We start from the raw sequence: 22,918 nt of genomic DNA on the forward strand, positions 1-22,918 counted from the left end.
CTGTGCACTGTTATGGGGAAAGGGATCTGTGCACTGTTATGGGGAAAGGGATCTGTGCACTGTTATGGGGAAAGGGATCTGTGCACTGTTATGGGGAAAGGGATCTGTGCACTGTTATGGGGAAAGGGATCTGTGCACTGTTATGGGGAAAGGGATCTGTGCACTGTTATGGGGAAAGGGATCTGTGCACTGTTATGGGGAAAGGGATCTGTGCACTGTTATGGGGAAAGGGATCTGTGCACTGTTATGGGGAAAGGGATCTGTGCACTGTTATGGGGAAAGGGATCTGTGCACTGTTATGGGGAAAGGGATCTGTGCACTGTTATGGGGAAAGGGATCTGTGCACTGTTATGGGGAAAGGGATCTGTGCACTGTTATGGGGAAAGGGATCTGTGCACTGTTATGGGGAAAGGGATCTGTGCACTGTTATGGGGAAAGGGATCTGTGCACTGTTATGGGGAAAGGGATCTGTGCACTGTTATGGGGAAAGGGATCTGTGCACTGTTATGGGGAAAGGGATCTGTGCACTGTTATGCCCATAACAGCGCCGTCCACAGATCCCCCTCTCCATAACAGCGCCGTCCACAGATCCCCCTCTCCATAATTTGTTTTAATGTGGCCTTTGAACATAATTTTTCAAGTAAAATCATATAAACCTCTTTGTTTTGTAATTTTGTCGTTTTTCCCGATTAATCGTAGAAATTAATCGGCAACTAATCGATTATTCAAATAATCGTTAGCTGCAGCCCTAGTTAGTTGAGATTTTTTATTCACAAGCAGTATCAGCCAACATAATCCGACCTGCCCGAAGATGCAGAGATGTGACCTGTCTCTGACTCATCTCAGGTTAATTTGCATATGTATCAAATCGTGTTTTTTTACACAATAATAGCACAATAAAAAACACAATCCACTCGCTCGTTTATATTGTCATACTACCGCTGGAGGTGGGCTGCTTTTTCGTGGGCCACCCTGTATTTTAGGATTCCTTTAAAAATTTGTTTGTCCCTTTAACACAAAATGTTGATCAAATCAGGAGCTCAAATATATGTAAGACTATAAATAGGGGATGGTTACCAGCTATTTCATCAGCTCTTGCTGCTCCACAGCTTTTTAGCATATCTCCAGTAGGGTGGAGCTAGGATCAACATTTACCAACAGTCTCTACAGGGATTCCTAGGTCTGACACACACTGTCATAGTTCGTGCCTGTTCTCAATGGCTCTTATGTACAAACATAGGTCTATGACAGTCGTAGGGGAGAGAGGGGATTTCTAGTATAGCAAGAGCAGAACGATTGTAAATCACAGACTTCTAAAGCTGAAATGAGGAAAAGATCATCAGGTAATTGATTATATATATATATATATACACACACACACATACACATACATACACACACACACATACATACATAATGACCATGAAAAATGTAGATTCACACTGAAGGCATCAAAACTATGAATTAACACATGTGGAATTATATACATAACAAAAAAGTGTGAAACAACTGAAAATATGTCATATTCTAGGTTCTTCAAAGTAGCCACCTTTTGCTTTGATTACTGCTTTGCACACTCTTGGCATTCTCTTGATGAGCTTCAAGAGGTAGTCACCTGAAATGGTCTTCCAACAGTCTTGAAGGAGTTCCCAGAGATGCTTAGCACTTGTTGGCCCTTTTGCCTTCACTCTGCGGTCCAGCTCACCCTAAACCATCTCGATTGGGTTCACGTCCGGTGACTGTGGAGGCCAGGTCATCTGGCGCAGCACCCCATCACTCTCCTTCATGGTCAAATAGCCCTTACACAGCCTGGAGGTGTGTTTGGGGTCATTGTCCTGTTGAAAAATAAATGATGGTCCAACTAAACGCAAACCGGATGGAATAGCATGCCGCTCCAAGATGCTGTGGTAGACATGCTGGTTCAGTATGCCTTCAATTTTGAATAAATCCCCAACAGTGTCACCAGCAAAGCACCCCCACACCATCACACCACCTCCTCCATGCTTCACGGTGGGAACCAGGCATGTAGAGGCCATCCGTTCACCTTTTCTGCGTCACACAAAGACACGGTGGTTGGAACCAAAGATCTCAAATTTGGACTCATCAGACCAAAGCACAGATTTCCACTGGTCTAATGTCCATTCCTTGTGTTCTTTAGCCCAAACAAGTCTCTTCTGCTTGTTGCCTGTCCTTAGCAGTGGTTTCCTAGCAGATATTCTACCATGAAGGCCTGATTCACACAGTCTCCTCTTAACAGTTGTTCTAGAGATGTGTCTGCTGCTAGAACTCTGTGTGGCATTGACTTGGTCTCTAATCTGAGCTGCTGTTAACCTGCGATTTCTGAGGCTGTTGACTCGGATGAACGTATCCTCCGCAGCAGAGGTGACTCTTGGTCTTCCTTTCCTGGGGCGGTCCGCATGTGAGCCAGTTTCTTTGTAGCGCTTGATGGTTTTTGTGACTGCACTTGGGGACACTTTCAAAGTTTTCCCAATTTTTCGGACTGACTGACCTTCATTTCTTAAAGTAATGATGGCCGCTCGTTTTTCTTTACTTAGCTGCTTTTTTCTTGCCATAATACAAATTCTAACAGTCTATTCAGTAGGACTATCAGCTGTGTATCCACCTGACTTCTCCACAACGCAACTGATGGTCCCAACCCCATTTATAAGGCAAGAAATCCCACAGGGCACACCTGTGAAGTGAAAACCATTTCAGGTGAGTACCTCTTGAAGCTCATTAAGAGAATGCCAAGAGTGTGCAAAGCAGTAATCAAAGCAAATAATGGCTACTTTGAAGAACCTAGAATATGACATATTTTCAGTTGTTTCACACTTTTTTGTTATGTATATAATTCCACATGTGTTAATTCATAGTTTTGATGCCTTCAGTGTGAATCTACAATTTTCATAGTCATGAAAATAAAGAAAACTCTTTGAATGAAAAGGTGTGTCCAAACTTTACACAGGTATATTTCATCTATTTCATTTCATGTTTATGTGCGTCATTGAAAGAGACAGTATCCACTATAACAGTGAGATCTACAGCATCCCACCCCCTTAACAATGACCTCCACAGCCCCCCACACCGCTTAACACTGACGCCCCCACAGTGCCCCGTCTCCTTAAAATGGGACCTACACAGCAGCCCACCCTCTTAACAGTGACCTCTACAGCACCCGTCCCTTAACACTGACCATAGGTTATAGTCCCCTTAACTGTGAACTTCACCATTCCCAGCCCCCTTAACAAAAACCTCCACAGCGACTGCCCCTTTAAAAGTGACTGCCACAGTACCCCACTGCCTTAACAGTGACCTCACAGTACCCTGCTGCCGCTTTAATAGTGGCCTCCACAGTCCCCTCCACTCTTAACAGTGACCTCCACTAGGGATCGACCGATATTGATTTTTTAGGGCCGATACCTATAAATTTGTGAACTTTCAGGCCGATAGCCGATAATTTATACCGATATCCTGGGAATTTTCATTTAAAAAAATAAAAATCCTACACAAATCTGCTGAAAATTAATGTTTATTGTTAATGTGTAGTTTTTTTTGTAAATCTTTCCTTTTCATTTATACTTAATATTTTGGTGTTTTATTTTTTTTAACCTTTTTTTGTTTGTTTTTTTTAACTAACTTTTAGCCCCCTTAGGGACTAGAACCCTTGTCCTATTCACCCTGAGGGGTTAACTACCGCAAATCACAGTTATTGCTCAGAGTTCGGGAGCCGGCTATGTGATTCTGCAGCCAGCTCCCGCCTCCTGTATATGAATTAATGAGACAGTTTTCTTCATTGGTGGCGCAGTGGCCCCCCCCCGTGCCCCCCCCCCCATGTCAGCGACCGTAACAAACCGCAGGTCAATTCAGAAGTGCGGTTTGATGCGCTTTTTGCCGTTTCTGATCCCTTAAACCAAGCACTTAAAGTGACACTGGTCAGATTTGCAAAAAATGGCCTGGTCCTAAGATGTAATAAGGCTGTGTCCCTAAGGGGTTAACAGTGTCATCCACAGCGCCCTGCCCCTTTAAAGCTGACCTACAACAGTGAAGAAAAATGGCTGGGTTGTTATGGAAACCTGGTGTAAAACTGTGTGTATGTGGAGACTAAGGGCCTGCGAGCTTCTATTGGCTGATAAGGGTTATGTGACCAGGCTTATATTTTTGGGGAATATCTCAGGAACAGTACGTGCTAGAGAGCAGAGACACCTGATGTACCTGTGTGCCAAATTTCGTGATTGTAAATGCGATTGTGCAGATTCCTTTAGCGGACATACATACACACACACACATACACTTAGCTTTATATATTAGATATATAGTGTGACAACTCAACCTTCGTAAAAGAGAGCCTGGAGGGTGGATTTAAAAGCACAATACATCTAAACGTCAAATACAATATGAAAAAAAGGAAAATAAAGCCCAATTTGTCATGAATCATTCACATTAACCCGCTGAGAACGTGGGCATGTCGGCATGCAGGAGCTTGTAGTATGAGTCATCCTGGCACACTTATAGTAACTACTTATTTGTATTGTGTAAGGGACTGCTTTTCTCGTTTCTAAAAACCAAGACTAGATATGGATTCTATAAGCTCGCCTGTCTCATGAATGATTCCTACATACCATTCGCTGTTCTACATGTGTTTAAGGGAACCTGTCACCAGGATTTTGGTTATAGAGCTGGGGACATGGGTTGCTAGATGGCTGTTAGCACATCCGCAATACCCAGTCCCCATAGTTCTCTGTGCTTTTATTGTGTAGAAAAAACGATTTGATACATATGCAAATTAACATAAGAGTCATATCTTAGGGCTCTTTCACACCTGCGTTGTTCTTTTCCGGCATAGAGTTCCGTCGTCGGGGCTCTATGCCGGAAGAATCCTGATCAGTTTTATCCTAATGCATTCTGAATGGAGAGAAATCCGTTCAGGATGCATCAGGATGTCTTCAGTTCCGGACCGGAATGTTTTTTGGCCGGAGAAAATACCACAGCATGCTGTGCTTTTTCCTCCGGCCAAAAATCCTGAACACTTGCCGCAAAGCCCGATCCGGAATTAATGCCCATTGAAAGGCATTAATCCGGAACCGGCCTTAAGCTAAACGTCATTTCGGCGCATTACCGGATCCGACGTTTAGCTTTTTCTGAATGGTTACCATGGCTGCCAGGACGCTAAAGTCCTGTTTGCCATGGTAATATGTAATGGGGAGCGGGGGAGCAGTATACTTACCGTCTGTGTGGCTCCCGGGGTGCTTCGGAGTGACGTCAGGGCGCCCCACGCACATGGATGACGTGATCGCATGGACCACGTCATCCATGCGCATGGGGCACTCTGACGTAATTCTGGAGCGCCCCAGGAGCCGCGCGGACGGTAAGTATACTGCTCCCCCGCTCCCCACTACTACTATGGCAACCAGGACTTTAATAGCGTCCTGGCTGCCATAGTAACACTGAACTCATTTTGAAGACTGATCCGTCTTCAAATGCTTTCAGTACACTTGCGTTTTTCCGGGAAATGGAGTACACGACGGATCCAGACAACGCAAGTGTGAAAGAGCCCTTACCTGTGTGACCAGAGAAGAGTCATATTTTCAAGCTCATCTCAGGTTAATTTGCATATGTTTAAAATCGGGTTTTATACACAATAAAAAATAAAAGCACCCAGAGCTATGGGGACTGGGTATTGCGGATGTGCTAGCGGCCATCTAGCAGCCCATGTCCTCAGCTCTATACCCAAAATCCCGGTGACAGGTTCCCTTTAAAGCAGATATGCAATTTTCGGTCCATTGGGAGAGATCAATACAAGCACACAATACAAAGCGAGCAATGGTCTCGTCCCCAGTGCGGTGAGCAACATGTTTATCAATCGGTACCACACATTATCTTAAAACAAGGTCAGGTCTAGTTAGATATGTGAAATAACGGGCCGCTGCTGCTCTTCTCATCTCTCCTGGTAGCCCTGACCCACCTTCCGCTGTTCTAATTCTTCCTGGCCACTAGGCTTGCCCTGTCCCTCTCTCTTCTCCTGCCTGAAGGGCACACGTGCTCCCTCCGGCTCTTAAGGGGCCAGGGCACCCTGATCTTCCAGAGCCAATGGCTGGCATTTGTAGGGTTCTTTAGGCACCTGTGGTATAGTGCCTAAGCAATAGGTTTTCTACCGTGCTGGTATTCTACAAAGTTGTCTGTTCTGTTGTCTGCCCACATACAGACTTTCTACCTATTTACTGCATTCTGACCCTCCGTTGCCGGCCCTGACTTCTGTATTGACCCTTTGCTGCCAGCCCTGATCCAGGACCATTTATAGAATAGCACGCACTCCACCTGCCCTGATCTCGGCTTGTCCCTGACTATGATTCTGACAGTCCCATCAGTGATCTGCACCAGAGTCTCTGACCCCCATAGCTCAGCTGTCAATCATAGGGAGACTTATCCAGGAGGAAGCAGCCTGGTGGTTTCCCTACAGCAAAGTCCAGCTCCCTGTACAGGAGTTAAAAGGGGAAAACTAGAGGAATGCCAGGATTATGCCCTTAGGAGAAGCCCAGTCAAAGCTGTTGGTTGACACAGTGGCTCTACACAATTGCCATAACCTCACCTCATGTTCACAAGCTGAGGTGTTCTCTAATGACGCTCCTGCCCCACAGCAGCACGTCTGGTCCTCACTCCTACCCTTCAGATTGTGAGTACTAGGTGAGGAACTCCGGAGCACAGGGACGCAGCTGAGCCCTTAAATCAGCTGTCATCTGCACATAATATAGAGCTTCACAGTGCCGATACCGGCAGAGACCAGAGTTTACATAGGTCTCTGCTTTCTCACACAGGCCGCTCTGCAGTTTCGTTAAGAGGACGGATTTTATGCTCAGCGGCCATTTTAACTCCTTCACCGATTGTCTCCTAAACAAACGAACCATAAATATTTAAAGGAATTTAAAGGGGTTCTGCAGTTTTTTTAAACTGATGATCTATCCTCTGGATAGATCATCACCATCTGATCGGCGGGCGTCCGACACCCGGGACCCCTGCCCATCAGCTGTTCGAGAAGGCAGTGGCGCTGGCAGTAGTGCCGCGTAGGGCTGCAGTAAACGAATATTTTTGTAATCGAGTATTCTATCGATTATATTTCTCGATTCATCGAGTAATCTAATAAGAAAAAGCTACTTAAAATAACGTACGTAATTAGGTATGTATAAAGTTATTGGTTTGAAGGGGTTAATAACTTTATACATGCCTAATGCCAAGGTGCTTCCATTAACCCCTCCAAACCAATAACTTTATACATGCCCATTGGGTTTGGAGGGGTTAATGGAAGCACCTTGGCATTAGGCATGTATAAAGTTATTGGTCTGAAGAGGTTAATGAAAGCACCTTGGAGGTGCCTTCATTAACCCCTCTCTAAACCAATAACTTTATACATGCCAAGGTGGTGCTTGCAGCCTCCATTAACCACTCTCTCTCCATCTGCCTCCCCCAGCCTCTGATCTGCTTGCCCCCGCCTCTGATCTGGCTCCCCCCCCCGCCTCTGATCTGCCTCCCCCCCCCAGCCTCTGATCTGCCTCCCCCCCCCCCAAGCCTCTGATCTGCCTCCCCCCCCAGCCTCTGATCTGCCTCCCCCCCCAGCCTCTGATCTGCCTCCCCACCCCAGCCTCTGATCTGCCTCCCCACCCCAGCCTCTGATCTGCCTCCCCACCCCAGCCTCTGATCTGCCTCCCCCCCAGCCTCTGATCTGCCTCCCCCCCCAGCCTCTGATCTGCCTCCCCCCCCAGCCTCTGATCTGCCTCCCCCCCAGCCTCTGATCTGCCTCCCCCCAGCCTCTGATCTGCCTCCCCCTCCCCCAGCCTCTGATCTGCCTCCCCCCCAGCCTCTGATCTGCCTCCCCCCCCAGCCTCTGATCTGCCTCCCCCCCCAGCCTCTGATCTGCCTCCCCCCCCAGCCTCTGATCTGCCTCCCCCCCCAGCCTCTGATCTGCCTGCCCCCCCAGCCTCTGATCTGCCTGCCCCCCCCAGCCTCTGATCTGCCTCCCCCCCCAGCCTCTGATCTGCCTCCCCCCCAGCCTCTGATCTGCCTCCCCCCCCCAGCCTCTGATCTGCCTCCCCCCCAGCCTCTGATCTGCCTCCCCCCCAGCCTCTGATCTGCCTCCCCCCCCAGCCTCTGATCTGCCTCCCCCCCCAGCCTCTGATCTGCCTCCCCCCCAGCCTCTGATCTGCCTGCCCCCCCCAGCCTCTGATCTGCCTCCCCCCCCCAGCCTCTGATCTGCCTCCCCCCCAGCCTCTGATCTGCCTCCCCCCCAGCCTCTGATCTGCCTCCCCCCAGCCTCTGATCTGCCTCCCCCCAGCCTCTGATCTGCCTCCCCCCCTCCCCCCAGCTTCTGATCTGCCTCCCCCCCTCCCCCCAGCCTCTGATCTGCCTCTCCTCCCTCCCCCCAGCCTCTGATCTGCCTCCCCTCCCTCCCCCCAGCCTCTGATCTGCCTCTCCCCCCTCCCCCCAGCCTCTGATCTGCCTCCCCTCCCTCCCCCCAGCCTCTGATCTGCCTCCCCTCCCTCCCCCCAGCCTCTGATCTGCCTCCCCCCAGCCTCTGATCTGCCTCCCCCCAGCCTCTGATCTGCCTCCCCCCAGCCTCTGATCTGCCTCCCCCCAGCCTCTGATCTGCCTCCCCCCAGCCTCTGATCTGCCTCCCCCCAGCCTCTGATCTGCCTCCCCCCAGCCTCTGATCTGCCCCCTCTGGTAACGCAACCCCCCCTCCCCAGTATTAATCATTGGTGGCAGTTCCGATCGGAGCCCCAGCAGTGTAATGCTGGGGCTCAGATCGGTTACCATGGGAGCCAGGACGCTGCTTAAGTCCTGGCTGCCATGGTATGTTAGTGAGCAGAGAGCAGCGCATTATACTCACGTGCGCTGTGGCCGGCGGTCGCTCCTTCTCATAGGTCTGTGCGGCGCATTGCTAATGCTGTAAGCATTAGCAATCCGCCGCACAGACAGAAGAAGGAGCGACCGTCCGCCACAGCGCACGTGAGTATAATGCGCTGCTCTCTGCTCACTACTAACATACCATGGCAGCCAGGACTTAAGCAGCGTCCTGGCTCCCATGGTAACCGATCTGAGCCCCAGCATTACACTGCTGGGGCTCCGATCGGAACTGACACTGCCACCAATGATGGGGGGGAGGAGGGGGACCCTGTGGGATATGGCCGGCACATTCATTGGTGGCGCAGTGGCCACAGTCCCTCCCCTCCCCTCCTCCTCCGTCCCTCCCCTCCTCCTCCTACTTGGTCTTCAGCGGCAGCCGCGCACAGTGGGGAGGGAGAGACTCCCTCCTCCTCCGTGTCGGCCGCTCAGTCCTGCCTCTCTGGCTCCGGAGGACACGGAAGCGGTGAGTGAGACGCTTAATTTCACTCCCGCTCCGTGATCACGTGATCTGAACGATTCCTCGATGCAGGGAAACTGCATCGATGAATTTTTTTACTCGATTTAATCGAGTTATTCGAATAATCGTTTCAGCCCTAGTGCCGCGGCCTTCTCGCTGTTTACCGCAAACCCAGTGATGTCACGACTAGTATCAATAGCCTGGGCGGGGCTAAGCTCCATTCAAATAAACAGATTAGCCACACCCAGGCCATTGATACTAGTCGTGACGTCACTGGGCCTGCGGTAAACAGACGCGGCACTACTGCCAGCGCTGCTGCCTTCTCAAACAGCTGATCGGCAGAGGTCCCGGGTGTCAGACCCCCGCCGATCAGATCTATCCCAAAAACACTGCAGAACCCCTTTAAACAAAAGAGGGCTCAATCACAAGTATAACACACTGCAACTTCTGTACTGCAATGTACTATGGCAAATACGGTCAGTATTTTTATGCCAAAACCAGGTATCGATCCAGAACACAGAAGAGTCACAAATCTATCCATTATTCTTTCTATATAAGGGTCTAAACCTGGTTTTAGTTTACGAACCCTGAAACAAGATACTGACCAGAATACTGTCGTGTGAAACTGGCCAAAGGCCGATAGGCTTGCTATTAGCCCCAACCTCCAACAGCCTCTAATGGGTGTAAATGCCCCTTTACATGGCGCGGTCTAGCAAGCGATTGTCAGCAAGGAAGCATTCCTTCCTGACAAACTCTTGCTCGTCAGTGGAGGGGACCACTGTATTTACCATGCAGCAATCTCCTCTACAGCATGGGGTGGAGCGATTGCTAATGCCATCGCTCGTCCCCATACAGAATCATTGTTTGCCGGCTGCAGATCGTGTTATTCAGACATCTGCTGCTGCCAAACGACGATTTAGGTGTCAGCACCAAAGCTCAATTACCCAATAAACAAGAGTTTCGCTCGTTCATAAGGTAATTGGCGGCACCTTTACACAGGCAGATTATCATTGAAGAGCGTCCGTATGAACGCTTGATAGCAATAAGCTGGCCAAACAATAGGCCGTCTTCCGCTTGATCGCATTCCGGAGGAGATGGGCGGGCTGGAGGGACGAGCTGGGCGGCGGCATCTTATGAAGGTAGACCGATCCTCTAGGTGCTAATGACGCCCCCATAGCACCTAGAGGGTCATTAGCATATCAATACAAGTTCATTTTTTAGCTAAACGGCTGCCCCAAAAGCTATTATAGTAGGATTGTTTGGCAGAGCAGACACTAGAGGATCGCTAGTGTTTGACACCTAATTATGTGAAAACAAAGTGGTCTGTATTCGGCGCATGCGCAGTGAATGTCCGACCGCTTCCCTGCGCCTGCGCCGATGGAGCACTATGACGTCATCAGGTGATAGATGTTGGGAGTCTCCATTCAGCCCTCCACTGCAATGAGAACCAACAGGGAGGAGAGTGTGCCAAATGCCATCGTTTCTGCAATCGATAACGTCATCAATAGGGTTAAGGGTCCAAAGACATACTGATAAGGAACGAAGCTTGTGAGCCCCACTGGGACAGCAAGCGATGCTAATGTCTGTTAAGTGCTGCGGAATATGTCAGCGCTATATAAGGGCATAAAATAAATAACATTTCAGCATTTTTAGTTATTCTGAATAACTGCAGTCATCCTCACCAAATCAGTTTCACGCTATATCGGTATCACCTATATGTAAGCAGGTGTCTATTTCAGTCGTCGGCACAGGACTTTCTGGCCTCCCAGTCTCAGACTTGCACATATAAATAGCGGGTCCACAATACACGGGTGCTGGTCGTGTGCGCTCCATATCACGGATCACTTGACTGGGTTTGCAATCTGCAAGATATGGAGTGGTGCGGAGGCACGGAGCGGAAGCCCATGACAGCACTACAGAGCACTTCTGTGGGATTTTTTTTATTTTTTTTGCAGTGCGGACTGAATCTTGTGGATCCTGAACCCATTCAAGTGAAAGGGTCAGCATCTGCAAACAACAGGCACACCGCACGGACCACATGGGCACGGGGTGCATAAACCCATATACAGGTATCCTGTAAAAAAAAAAAATTGGCATGTAAACTGCTCTATTCAATAATGTGTAACCTTCATGCAACAAATGATGGGGTGTAAAGCCGGCCTTCCACACTGCATCTCATGATACGGTCACGAAAGAGAACTGTTTGGCCAGCTCTGTAACATGGCCGGCACTACTGAAGAACGCTTGTATACATCCATCATAAAAACACTGACACTACGCTGATTGGCCTAAAATCCAAGGCTACTTTTACATCTGGAGCCGCTGGGAATCAGAAACAAACCGTAGCGTGCAGCACTTTCTCTCCAGCCAATTCTCGGCATCTTTACCGGATCTCCGCCGGCCAATTGGATGACCTACCCTCAGCGTAGGTCATCAATTTCAGATCGGCGGGGGTCCGACAGCAGACACCCCTGCCGATCAGCTGTATGAAGAGAAGGCACGTGCCGTGCCATGTGCTAGATCATCTCTAAGGAACAAAACTCATTGGCAGGTAATAAAGGGAGTATCAAAATAAACGAATACTAATTATTCTGGCACAGAAAGGGTTAATAGGGAGCACACACACACACACAACAACAACAACAAAAAAAAAAAAAAAACATTTTTCAAGCAAAGAGCGCACAAATATTTCCTGATACAGGACAGACAGCTACCTGGCATAGTTTTCATTTGCATGTCAAGAAGCTATGGCGCCACGTCTTCCCACCACTAGGTGTGGCCAGCTCAGGGCAGATTTATGACACAGGCATGCTGCACTCATAGACCTCTTCTAGAATTACGTTCATGTGGTGCCCTGGACTGCACTTCTATAAGTAGTAGGCAAGGCGTGTGCCTTAGTACAAAACTGCCCTAGTTCCTAGAGTAAAAAGGTGGCGTCATTACCCTTCACCTGGAGGCGCCATTACAAAAACGAGAGGGGCAAGGTTTAGGTAATTTGGTGTGATCATTTTCTGGGAGCATGGAGGTCGTGTTTAGGTCTTCGACGACCGTATATTTGTGTCCACATCTGTTCCACAATTCATTTCCATGGGGCGGCAAAAGATGCAGACAGCACACCGTGTAATATCCGCATCCGCACTTCTGTTCCCTGGCCCCGCAAAAAAAGACTGAACACGTCCTATTCTTGTAAAAACACAAAATACAATCGCACACTGCAACCAGCACTCTGCCCTGCCTTTATGCTGGATGTTGAATAAGGCATTGGTGTACATTTTGGCCAAAGCGTAATAAGCCACTCACCACGTCAAGGTCGCCTTCATGAGTGGTCCCTAACACTAGTTCCTAGCTTTTATGGGCCATGACAGCCACACAAAGTCCAGGGAGCGCAGGCACAGCATGCACGCCAAGCACACTCTGCTTTTAACCCCGTCCGGTGCCATTACAGCTTTCATCGGATCCAGGGATGCAAGTACTCACATGCATGCTGAGCCCACTATATACTTCTATCATAGGGCTGGCCGTTCCACAAAATGCGTTACGCGCACATCCGGGATCCGCAATTTGCAGAATCAGATAAAGTCGTCTGAATGAGCCCTAAATAAACAAATGGCCAGAAAATGAGGCAAGTACGTTTGAGTTTCTTGGGAGATTAGGGCATAAATAGCCAGAAAGGCGGAGGCAGAGCTACCCAGCACCTCAAGACACATGGCAAAAGCTTTCATCGAGAGGCGCATAAGCTAATCCTGGAACCAATAAACCTGTATCATCCTATGTAACAGCTCAGTGACTTCTAATCTGCCAAGGGGTGACCCCTCACTTAGGCCTCTTTCACACGGGCATCTCGGATTTGCTCCGGATGCATCGCGTGTGCATTGCGGGAAACCCGCGCAAGTTTTTTCTGCGCGAGTGCAATGCATTTTGCACGGGCGTGAGAAAAAACTGAATGTGGTACCCAGACCCGGACTCAGGTTTGGTGTTCTATCCATTTTATTATTTTTCCTTATAACATGGTTATAAGGGAAAATAATAGCACTCTTAATACAGAATGCTAGATAAATTGTCCATTAAAGGGGTTAAAAAGTTAACTCACCTTGACCACTTGATCGCGCAGCCGTCTTCTTTCAGGACCTGTAAAAGGACCTTTGATGACGTAAGCACGCTCACCACGTGATGACATCAGCGCAGGTCCTGCTAAATGAAGATAGAAATCTTCTATCTTCATTCAGCAGGACCTGCGCTAATGTCACCGGGCTCACCACGTGGTGAGCGCGATTACGTCATCAAAGGTCCTTTTGCAGGTCATGACAGAAGAAAGAAGACATGCCGGCTGCGCGAACAACAGGATGAGGTGAGTTCATTTCTTTTTTAACCCCTCCAGCCCTATTGTACTATGCATGTTATAAGGGAAAATAATACAGTGATTAGACTTTAATGGGGTCGCTCATCCCGATCATCTCCTAGCAACCATGCGTGAAAATCGCACCGCATCCGCACTTGCTTGCAACTTTCACGCAGACCCATTTACTTCTATGGGGCCTGCGTTGCGTGAAAAACGCTGAATATAGAACATGCTGCGATTTTCACGCAACGCACAATTGATGCGTGAAAATCACCATTCATGTCCACAGCCCCATTGAAGTGAATGGGTCCGGATTCAGTGCGGGTGCAATGCGTTCACCTCACACATTGCACCCACACGGAATTCTCGCCTGTGTGAAAGGGGCCTTAGACATTCAGTGCTGGTAAGTCCATCAACGCCACATTACCATATCATTGGCATCAAGCAGTGGCTCTGACATTGAGAGCGTACATTTATATATGGAGTAGAAAATCCCTAAAAATTTGACTGTTACTGCGGGGAGACAGAGAAAATTTGCGGCAGCGTCGCCATTATCGGATTACTACTTTATATTAGCATAAGGCGTATAAGGTGAACAAAGGTGAGCATTTTTTCAGGGTAGTTTCTCATTCTTCCTACGCGTCTTCCTCTCCTATATGGCAGGGCCTCCAGCTCCCTGAGGCAAAGGCGGGTACGCTGGAAAACCGCCACAGTAGGGACATATCTAGTGAGAATTCTAAAGAGGCAGATCGCTGTACCTGCTGGTGCACACACTTCTCCTAGGTAATTCAGCTGCCATTCTTCCTCTACCTGCTGTTCCATTAGGGTACCTACATGTGCCCATAGCGATTCGGGGGGGGAGGGGGGGGTTGTGGCGTGTGGATATAACCGATTCAGCATGCCCGCTATGAATCAATAAGTGCTGAGGTTCTTGTCCAACTCGTAATCCATGTAGATACCCTGGTTGGTTACAGGCCTGCAGAGCAGTACAAATACGCTAGGCCCACACAGGGCAATGCAGCTTTCAGATGTGCGATGTCCATGTTTACAACGGACAGTGCCCATACTGAACACAGAACGGGTACATTCACACGGGCTACTTCCCACATGGACACTCAGTCCATGCAGAGAAAATGTCAACATGTTCTGTCTTTGTCCTTTTTCCCTGCAAGATTCATTCATTCAAGTGAAAGGGCCTGCAGGGAAAAAAAAATGTATTTCAATCATTTAGAGTATCATTGAAAAGTTAAAGAGGTTTTATGAGATTTTTACCAATGACCTATCGTCAGGACAGGTCATCAGTAGAGATGAGCGAATCCACTTCGGATGAAACATCCGAAGTCGATTTGCATACAACTTGGTTCTAATACTGTACGGAGCAGGAGCGCTGTACAGTATTAGAATGGATTGGCTCAGATGAGCCGAAGTTATTGCTTCTTGTACCGGTATGGTAAAAAAAAAAAAAAAACATTTCCCGAACTTGGATTCAGTTCCAAGTGGTATCTTGGAACCGAACCCGAGTTCGGGAAATGTTTTTTATTACAGTACAAATCAGTTTCGCTAGACTTAGCAAAGAACTAACTTCGGCTCATCGGAGCCAATACATTCTAAGGGCTCTTTCACACTTGCGTTGTCCGGATCCGTCGTGTACTCCATTTGCCGGAATTACGCGCCGGATGCGGAAAAACGCAAGTGAACTGAAAGCATTTGAAGACGGATCCGTCTTCAAAATGCGTTCAGTGTTACTATGGCAGCCAGGACGCTATTAAAGTCCTGGGTGCCATAGTAGTAGTGGGGAGCGGGGGAGCAGTATACTTACCGTCCGTGCGGCTCCCAGGGCGCTCCAGAATGACGTCAGAGCGCCCCATGCGCATGGATGACGTGCCATGCGATCACGTGATCCATGCGCGTGGGGCGCCCTGACGTCACTCTGAAGCGCCCCGGGAGCCGCACGGACGGTAAGTATGCTGCTCCCCCGCTCCCCACTACACTTTACCATAGCTACCAGGACTTTAGCGTCCTGGCAGCCATGGTAACCATTCAGAAAAAGCTAAACGTCGGATCCGGCAATGCGCCGAAACGACGTTTAGCTTAAGGACAGATCCGGATTAATGCCTTTCAATGGGCATTAATTCCGGATCCGGCCTTGCGGCAAGTGTTCAGGATTTTTGGCCGGAGCAAAAAGCGCAGCATGCTGTGGTATTTTTTCCGGCCAAAAAACGTTCCGGTCCTGAACTGAAGACATCCTGATGCATCCTGAACGGATTTCCCTCCATTCAGAATGCATTAGGATAAAACTGATCAGGATTCTTCCGGCATACGACTACGGGACTCTATGCCGGAAAAGAACAACGCAAGTGTGAAAGAGCCCTTATACTGCACTAGAAACGCTAGTGTGAAAGTAGCTTTACAGCATTTACAAGGCATGGTCCATAGACACAATGGTCAGGAGGGGACCTCAATGACTTCTATGGGGGCTTTCTAGGCATGTTCTGTGCCCTGTGCAGAGATCATTGTACAAGGAAAGAATAGATAAGATGTGACAATCACCTATTGTGACTGGTGGATCCTGTCTTATCTATACACAGAGGTGATATCATTACAGGCAGGATTAGAATGAATGCAGTAAAGTGATCTGTACAGACCAAGAAGTGGCGCCCATTATTAGGCTTAGGGGCCAGTGCGAAAACTGCAGGATTTTATCGTTTTTGTTAAAATATAGATATTGACATGGAAAATAAAAAATAAAAAACTGCTTAAAAATGTGTTAAACATAAAAAAGTGATTTAAACAATAGGTAATTTTGCATCTAACATAATTATTCTCAGTAATGCAGAGACATATGAACATGGGACCAACACAGAGGCCTTCAGCTGCCAAGTGCTCATGTAACAGGTCAGCCAGTGTCATAGGCACAAATCTGCTGACGGACGCCCTCTAATATCTCGCCTGCTTTGCTGGTATTATAAAACACGGCAGACTTATCTACGCCCATAGGTGATATATCCAGCTTGTTGCCACAATACACAGTAATAAAACTGTTGTGTTGTTAGCTCCTGTCACCTGAAATGCCTTATATTATAGGGACAGTTAGGTTGATATGAGCAGTCATATAACACAGTAACTGTAGATACACACCAGCCCGTCAGTCACTGCGGAGAGCTGGGTGAGGAGCGCGCTCCCTGTAATATGTGCACAGTCAGCAAAAACTTCAAGGAAACGCAGAGTAACCTGCAAGGAGCTAAAAAAGCTGAGCAGACTTAGGGCTCATGCACACGAACATATTTTTTTTCCACGTCCATTCCGTATTTTATGCAGCCCGTATGCGGAACACATTCACTTCAATGGGGCCACCCAAAAAAACTAAACGACTCCATGTGCTTTCAGTTTTCGTATGTCCAAATCGCTGTTCCGCAAAACAATAGAACATTTCTCCCTTTCATCCTTGTCCGCATTTCAGACAAGGATAGGACTGTTCTATTAGGGGGCAGATGTTCTGTTCCGCAAAATATGGAATGCAAAAGGGTGGTATTCGCGTTTTTGCGGATCTCAAAACAACAATGGCCGTGTGAATGAGCCCCAATATATAGTTTTACAGGGAAAGCTTCAGTATAACTCATTTTAAGGCTTCAAGCACATGAACGTATTTGCACGCCGTATCCGATACGCATTTTTTGCAGATTGCAGAAAGACCCATGCATTTCTATGGGGCTGACAGCACAAGGATGTCATTCATGTGCCGTCCACTTCCATTCACCCACAAGGCAAATGATAGAACATTTCCTATTCTTGTTCATTTTGAGGGCAAGAATCGACATTTCTACAAGAAGTTGCGGGATCCACACGGCCAGTATCCGTACTTTGCAGTTGCGATGGCGAGCAGGTAAACAATAAAGGGAAAGCTGCGCTAGTCTGGGCGCTGATCGGTGGGGCTGCTGGGTGCCAGCCAGTAGAGTGCCACTACAGAGGTCCCGTTTTTCTTCCATTTTCTTTGATTTGAACAGACGGTCGGCAGTTACCCGCAGAGCCGCCAGAGGACACCGCTCGCTGAGTGGTATAGAAGTACAGCCCACTCTTCAAACTGTTCTGGTTAAGGTAAGCGCATTCCCATCATTTTCATAGTCAGATGTAAAGTGAGCCTGCAAACGAGCCTCTGTTAATTTTCCTTATCCATAGCCTGCTGTAAACCTGCTCGTCGCAGCAACTGCAATTACAAGTATGGCGTCTATCGGACAGCTCTGCGGTATTCACTTGATTAGGAAGGAGTCTTCCCATTGAAGTGAATAGGGACGGCTGAGATGTAATTACACCTGCTCACCGCTGCAAATGAAGACGGAGCGTGGCCTTCTCTTCAAACAGGGGTCCTGGGTGTCCGCCCCCGCCAATCTGATATTAATGACCTATCTAGAGCAATCCGCGTTTCATGGACCATTAAGAGGAGATGCTCTGTGCAGTGTCCGAGGAACACGGATGACACACTGACAGCCAAAAACGGACACGCGGCACAAACATACAGATTCTCCCCAGAAATCTTCACGGATGAATCACTGACCATCTTATCACAGATTTCATCATGGACGTGTGAATGAGGCCTAACACAAGTCCCAAGTCCAAATTTGTCAAATCTCATTCACTTTGCTGGTACTACTGTATTACGCTGCGGTTTTTCCGCATGTAATTCAGAAAACTTTGCCATTACTAGTATAAGAGTATGTTCACACAGCGGTTTCTGCTGCAGTTGGCCACTTTGGATGCCACGGACCCGTTTGCAGCTGAGCGGCACTGAATGGAGCTAAACCGTAAGCGGACACCCGCCACAGATTCAAGCGGTGAGGTTGCAGCTTTAAACCGCAGCGCAGCCTCCCACTGCAGGCAGACACCACTCGTCTGTGCCAACATAACAGTGGCATAAACCACAGTGTGACCGTCCCCTTAGGCCCCTTTCACACGAGCAAGTTTTCTGTATGGGTGCAATGCGTGATGTGAATGCATGGCACCTGCACCGAATCCTGACCCATTCATTTCAATAGGTCTGTGTACATGAGCATTTTTTTTTTCACGCATTAGTTCTGCGTTGCGTGAAAAACGCAGCATGTTCTATATTCTGCGTTTTTCACGCAGCCCTGGCCCCAGAGAAGTGAATGGGGCTTCAGTGAAAAACGCATCGCATCCGCGATCAAGTGCTGGTGCGATGCGTTTTTCACTGATGGTTGCTAAGAGATGTTGTTTGTAAACCTTCCGTTTTTTATCACGTGCGTGAAAAACGCATCAAAGCGCATTGCACATGCGCAAATCGCAGACAAAACTGACTGAACTTGCTTGTAGAATGGTGCGAGTTTCACTGAACGCATCGGGAGCCAATCCATCACGCTCGGGTGAAAGGGGCCTTAGGGTGGTTCCATGCAGGTTTTTTTTTGTTTGTTTTTTTAAACGCCACTGCCCTTTTTGGATGCCTTTTTTTGAGCTGAAGACTGTAGTATAGCAGATCCAGCAGGAAGGAGAAGTATACGTCCTTCCTTTATATTTCCTCTTCCTTGCGAATCCACTTATGGCTTTAGGTCACAAAACGCTGCACTAAAAAGACCCTGCATTTTTCCAGAAAATGCAGTGAGAAACCTCTGTTTTTACACTCTCAGTCTGTGGAGCTCATTGTCCTGGACCATTAGCCTTGTTCTCCTCACATATCCATAGTCCATACACCCCCTGACCAGTTCGGAGGTCTCCCACCCTTGCTGTACCAGTGCTGGCTCAGACACGTGCTGGGCGACGGGTTCACATAACCTTACTTATACTCCTCATGCCAACACAGGGGGCTGCTCTCCTGGATAAAATTAGAGTCTACCTACTGTGCCATCTCTAGGCACATGTTTTCGTTTTGAGAACTAGAAGCCATGTTAGGCTACTTTCACACCTGCGTTAGGTGCGGATCCGTCTGGTATCTGCACAGACGGATCCGCACCTATAAATGCAAACTATGGTATCCGTTTAGTATGAATCCGTCTGCATATAGTTAGTCAAAAAAAGTCTAAGCGTAAGTGTAAGTCAAATGGATCCGTCCTGACTTTACATTAAAAGTAAATGGGGGACGGATCCGTTTACAAGTGCACCAATATTGTGTCAATGTAAACGGATCCGTCCCCATTGACTTACATTGTAAGTGATGTCGGATCCGTTTGGCTCAGTTTCGTCAGACGGACATCAAAATGTTGCAAGCAGCGATTTGGTGTCCGCCTCCAAAGCGGAATGGAGGCGGAACGGAGCCAAACTGATGCATTCTGAGCGGATCCTTATCCATTCAGAATGTATTGGGGCTGAACTGATCTGTTTTGGGCCGCTTGCGAGAGCCCTGAAACGGATCTCACAAGCGGACCCAGAAACAGCAGTGTGAAAGTAGCCTTATCTCCGTGTGGCCTCCACATTAGCAGATTTGAACGGCTTGTCTAGTAGACGGAGTAACAAAACAGCAAAAGCAAGACAAACGCAAATCAGAAATCAATTCATACAAGAGACGTTCTACTGCAAACCACTTAATTGACATTATACATTACATACAATGCACAGTCAGATCAACACAGCAAGCAGAGATAGGGCCTTTCTGAGGCATCCACACTGTAAGGAGATAAAAGGGTTTTCCAAGACGTTATTACTGATGAACTCAGGATAAGTCATCAGTATCCGATAGGTGGGGGTCTGATATGCAAGCCCCCCGCTCATCAGCTGTTTGGGAAGGCACCAGCGCTCCTGTGAGCGCCGTGACCTTCTCTCTACTTACCAAGCACAGCGCCGTACATTGTATAGCGACTGTGCCTGGTATCCGCTCAGCCTCATTCACGTCTATGGGGCTGAGCTGCTTCTAGGTCACATGACCGATTAACGTGACATCACTGGGATAGGAAAGGCTGAGAGGAGGGCGCAGCGCTACTGTGAGCATCACTGCCTTGTCAAACGCCACTAATCAGAAACGGATGACCTAACCTATCTGTATTAAACCCCTTCAAGTAGCTGCAAAGGACTAAGGGCAAGCTTCACCAAATCATGTAAATTCCAAATATTTGCTTTCAGATTTCACCCGCACAAAAGAGGTAATGAGAATAAAAAAAAAATCATCATCATCATCTCCCCTGGAGTTTCAAAGGCGTTCTTATCTTGTCTCATGCCGGTGACTGAACAATCCGGCCTCCAGCAATGACGTCCATATGGGACCAGCCACCACGAGGCCGGGTTGTACAGAGAGCAGCAGGCAAGCGCCAGGGGAGAAAAAGAGTGAAAAAAAATAAAAAGTATAATGTATTTTCTTTTACTTATGACTTTCATTACAAGTCTACGCGGAAACATGTGTTGCGCAACAAAAAGGGTACAACTACACTGCGACATTTCTCGTAGTGATAGTCAATGGTGTCGCACTGCAACTCTCAAAGCGACAGGCGCACAGAAATCCGACTTGGATGGACTTTTTGCGACTGTCATGTTGCAGTCATAGCATATCGCACTGCGACACCATTGACTAACAGTACAAAAGATGTTGAGCGACTGTTCTGCGACAAGAAGTCACGCGACACATATCGCCGTGTAGCCCTCGCCTTAAAATATTTCTGCTGCAGTTTCTTCTCATAATATCTCGGAATATCTCATCCATATTGCTGGGACTGGAAAATGTTGTGGACAGAGGACAGGTCATCAGTTAAAAAAATCCTGGACAAAAATAAAAATCAAGGCCGCAATTCCAAGCAGATAACCTCATGACAGCATGGAGTCTCGGGGGTTAACACCGGTGCCGTGCAGCGCTGGGGTCCTGGGTTCAAATCCGACCAAGAACATCATCTGCATGGAGTCGGTATGTTCTCCCCGTGTTTGTGTGGTTTCCTCCCACACCCCAACAATGTATGCCATTGGGGACGGAGAGTGATGATAATGTCTGTACAGAGCTGCGGAATATGTCAGCGCTATACACCGTAAGTGCGTAAAATAAATGATCAGTCATTTCCATCAGGACCTGAAATATGAGGGGAAAAAAAAAAAAAAGGGGGCCACGAGAGACCAGCATAACAATAACTAACAACTGCAAGTTTCTATTCTACGTATCAGCAGATGTAAACCATGTTATATAGAAGGTCCACATACTGCCCCCTACAGGCCATGAATAGTACACTGACGGCTCACCATGTCACTACCAGACCCACAGCACAAACAGGCAGAAAAGATTACAATGTACTATACACTGATAATACACACACACACAACACAACATCACCAGCAGGTACCCAGGAAACTTCTGTAACGTCTGCTGCCCAGTAGACATGACATACCAGTATATACAGACCAGTAGACATGACATACCAGTATATACAGACCAGTAGACATGACATACCAGTATATACAGACCAGTAGACATGACATACCAGTATATACAGACCAGTAGACATGACATACCAGTATATACAGACCAGTAGACATGACATACCAGTATATACAGACCAGTAGACATGACATACCAGTATATACAGACCAGTAGACATGACATACCAGTATATACAGACCAGTAGACATGACATACCAGTATATACAGACCAGTAGACATGACATACCAGTAGACATGACATACCAGTATACACAGACCAGTAGATATGACATACCAGTATATACAGACCAATAGATGACATACCAGTATATACAGACCAATAGATGATATACCAGTATATAGAGCAGTAGACATGACATACAAGTATATACAGACCAATAGATATGACATACCAGTATATACAGACCAATAGACATATGGTACAACAGGGGATATAACTGGGGGGATGCAATAAGAGGACATATCACACGGGCCTTCCTCATGGACACAGACCCGGTGCCCACACACACAGGGCTGCCCTGCTGACTGGGTAGAGCTGAGGGACAGGCGCTCTGTGAGGTGCCATGGCTGCCCAGCCACAGTGGGGCGCTGTGGTGGAGCAGCAGGAAAGTTGTCTCCTGTCAGGGGGTGTGTCCTACCCGGCAGCACAAGTGTTACACGAGGATCACACAACATGCACACAGCCTGACAGCTCACCGCTCGGTCCGCAGCAGGTTGTCGCGCCCGCCGCTCACCACTCCCGGCCTCCTGCTTGTTGAGTCCTGCTGTCTGCGCACCGCGAGCTCCTCACTCCACCACCATCACTAATGCGACAGCTCTGCGCAGGCGCAGCCCAGCCCAGGAAGCAGCTACATGGAGAGCCTAGGAC

General features: G+C 48.0%; 1 protein-coding gene across 3 annotated transcripts in view; it reads right to left on the reverse strand.

Moving 5' to 3' along the window:
* CLOCK (clock circadian regulator) overlaps positions 1–22,872 on the reverse strand; it is a 125,035-nt gene extending 102,163 nt beyond the window's left edge. For all 3 annotated transcript variants that reach the window (XM_044299278.1, XM_044299271.1, XM_044299252.1), the window contains exon 1: positions 22,747–22,872. The gene's annotated coding sequence lies outside the window, so the exon portion shown is untranslated. The remainder of the gene's footprint in view (positions 1–22,746) is intronic.
* Positions 22,873–22,918: the final 46 nt, after the last annotated feature.

This window comes from Bufo gargarizans, chromosome 1 (genome assembly GCF_014858855.1).
Source record: "Bufo gargarizans isolate SCDJY-AF-19 chromosome 1, ASM1485885v1, whole genome shotgun sequence".
Lineage (NCBI taxonomy): Eukaryota > Metazoa > Chordata > Amphibia > Anura > Bufonidae > Bufo > Bufo gargarizans.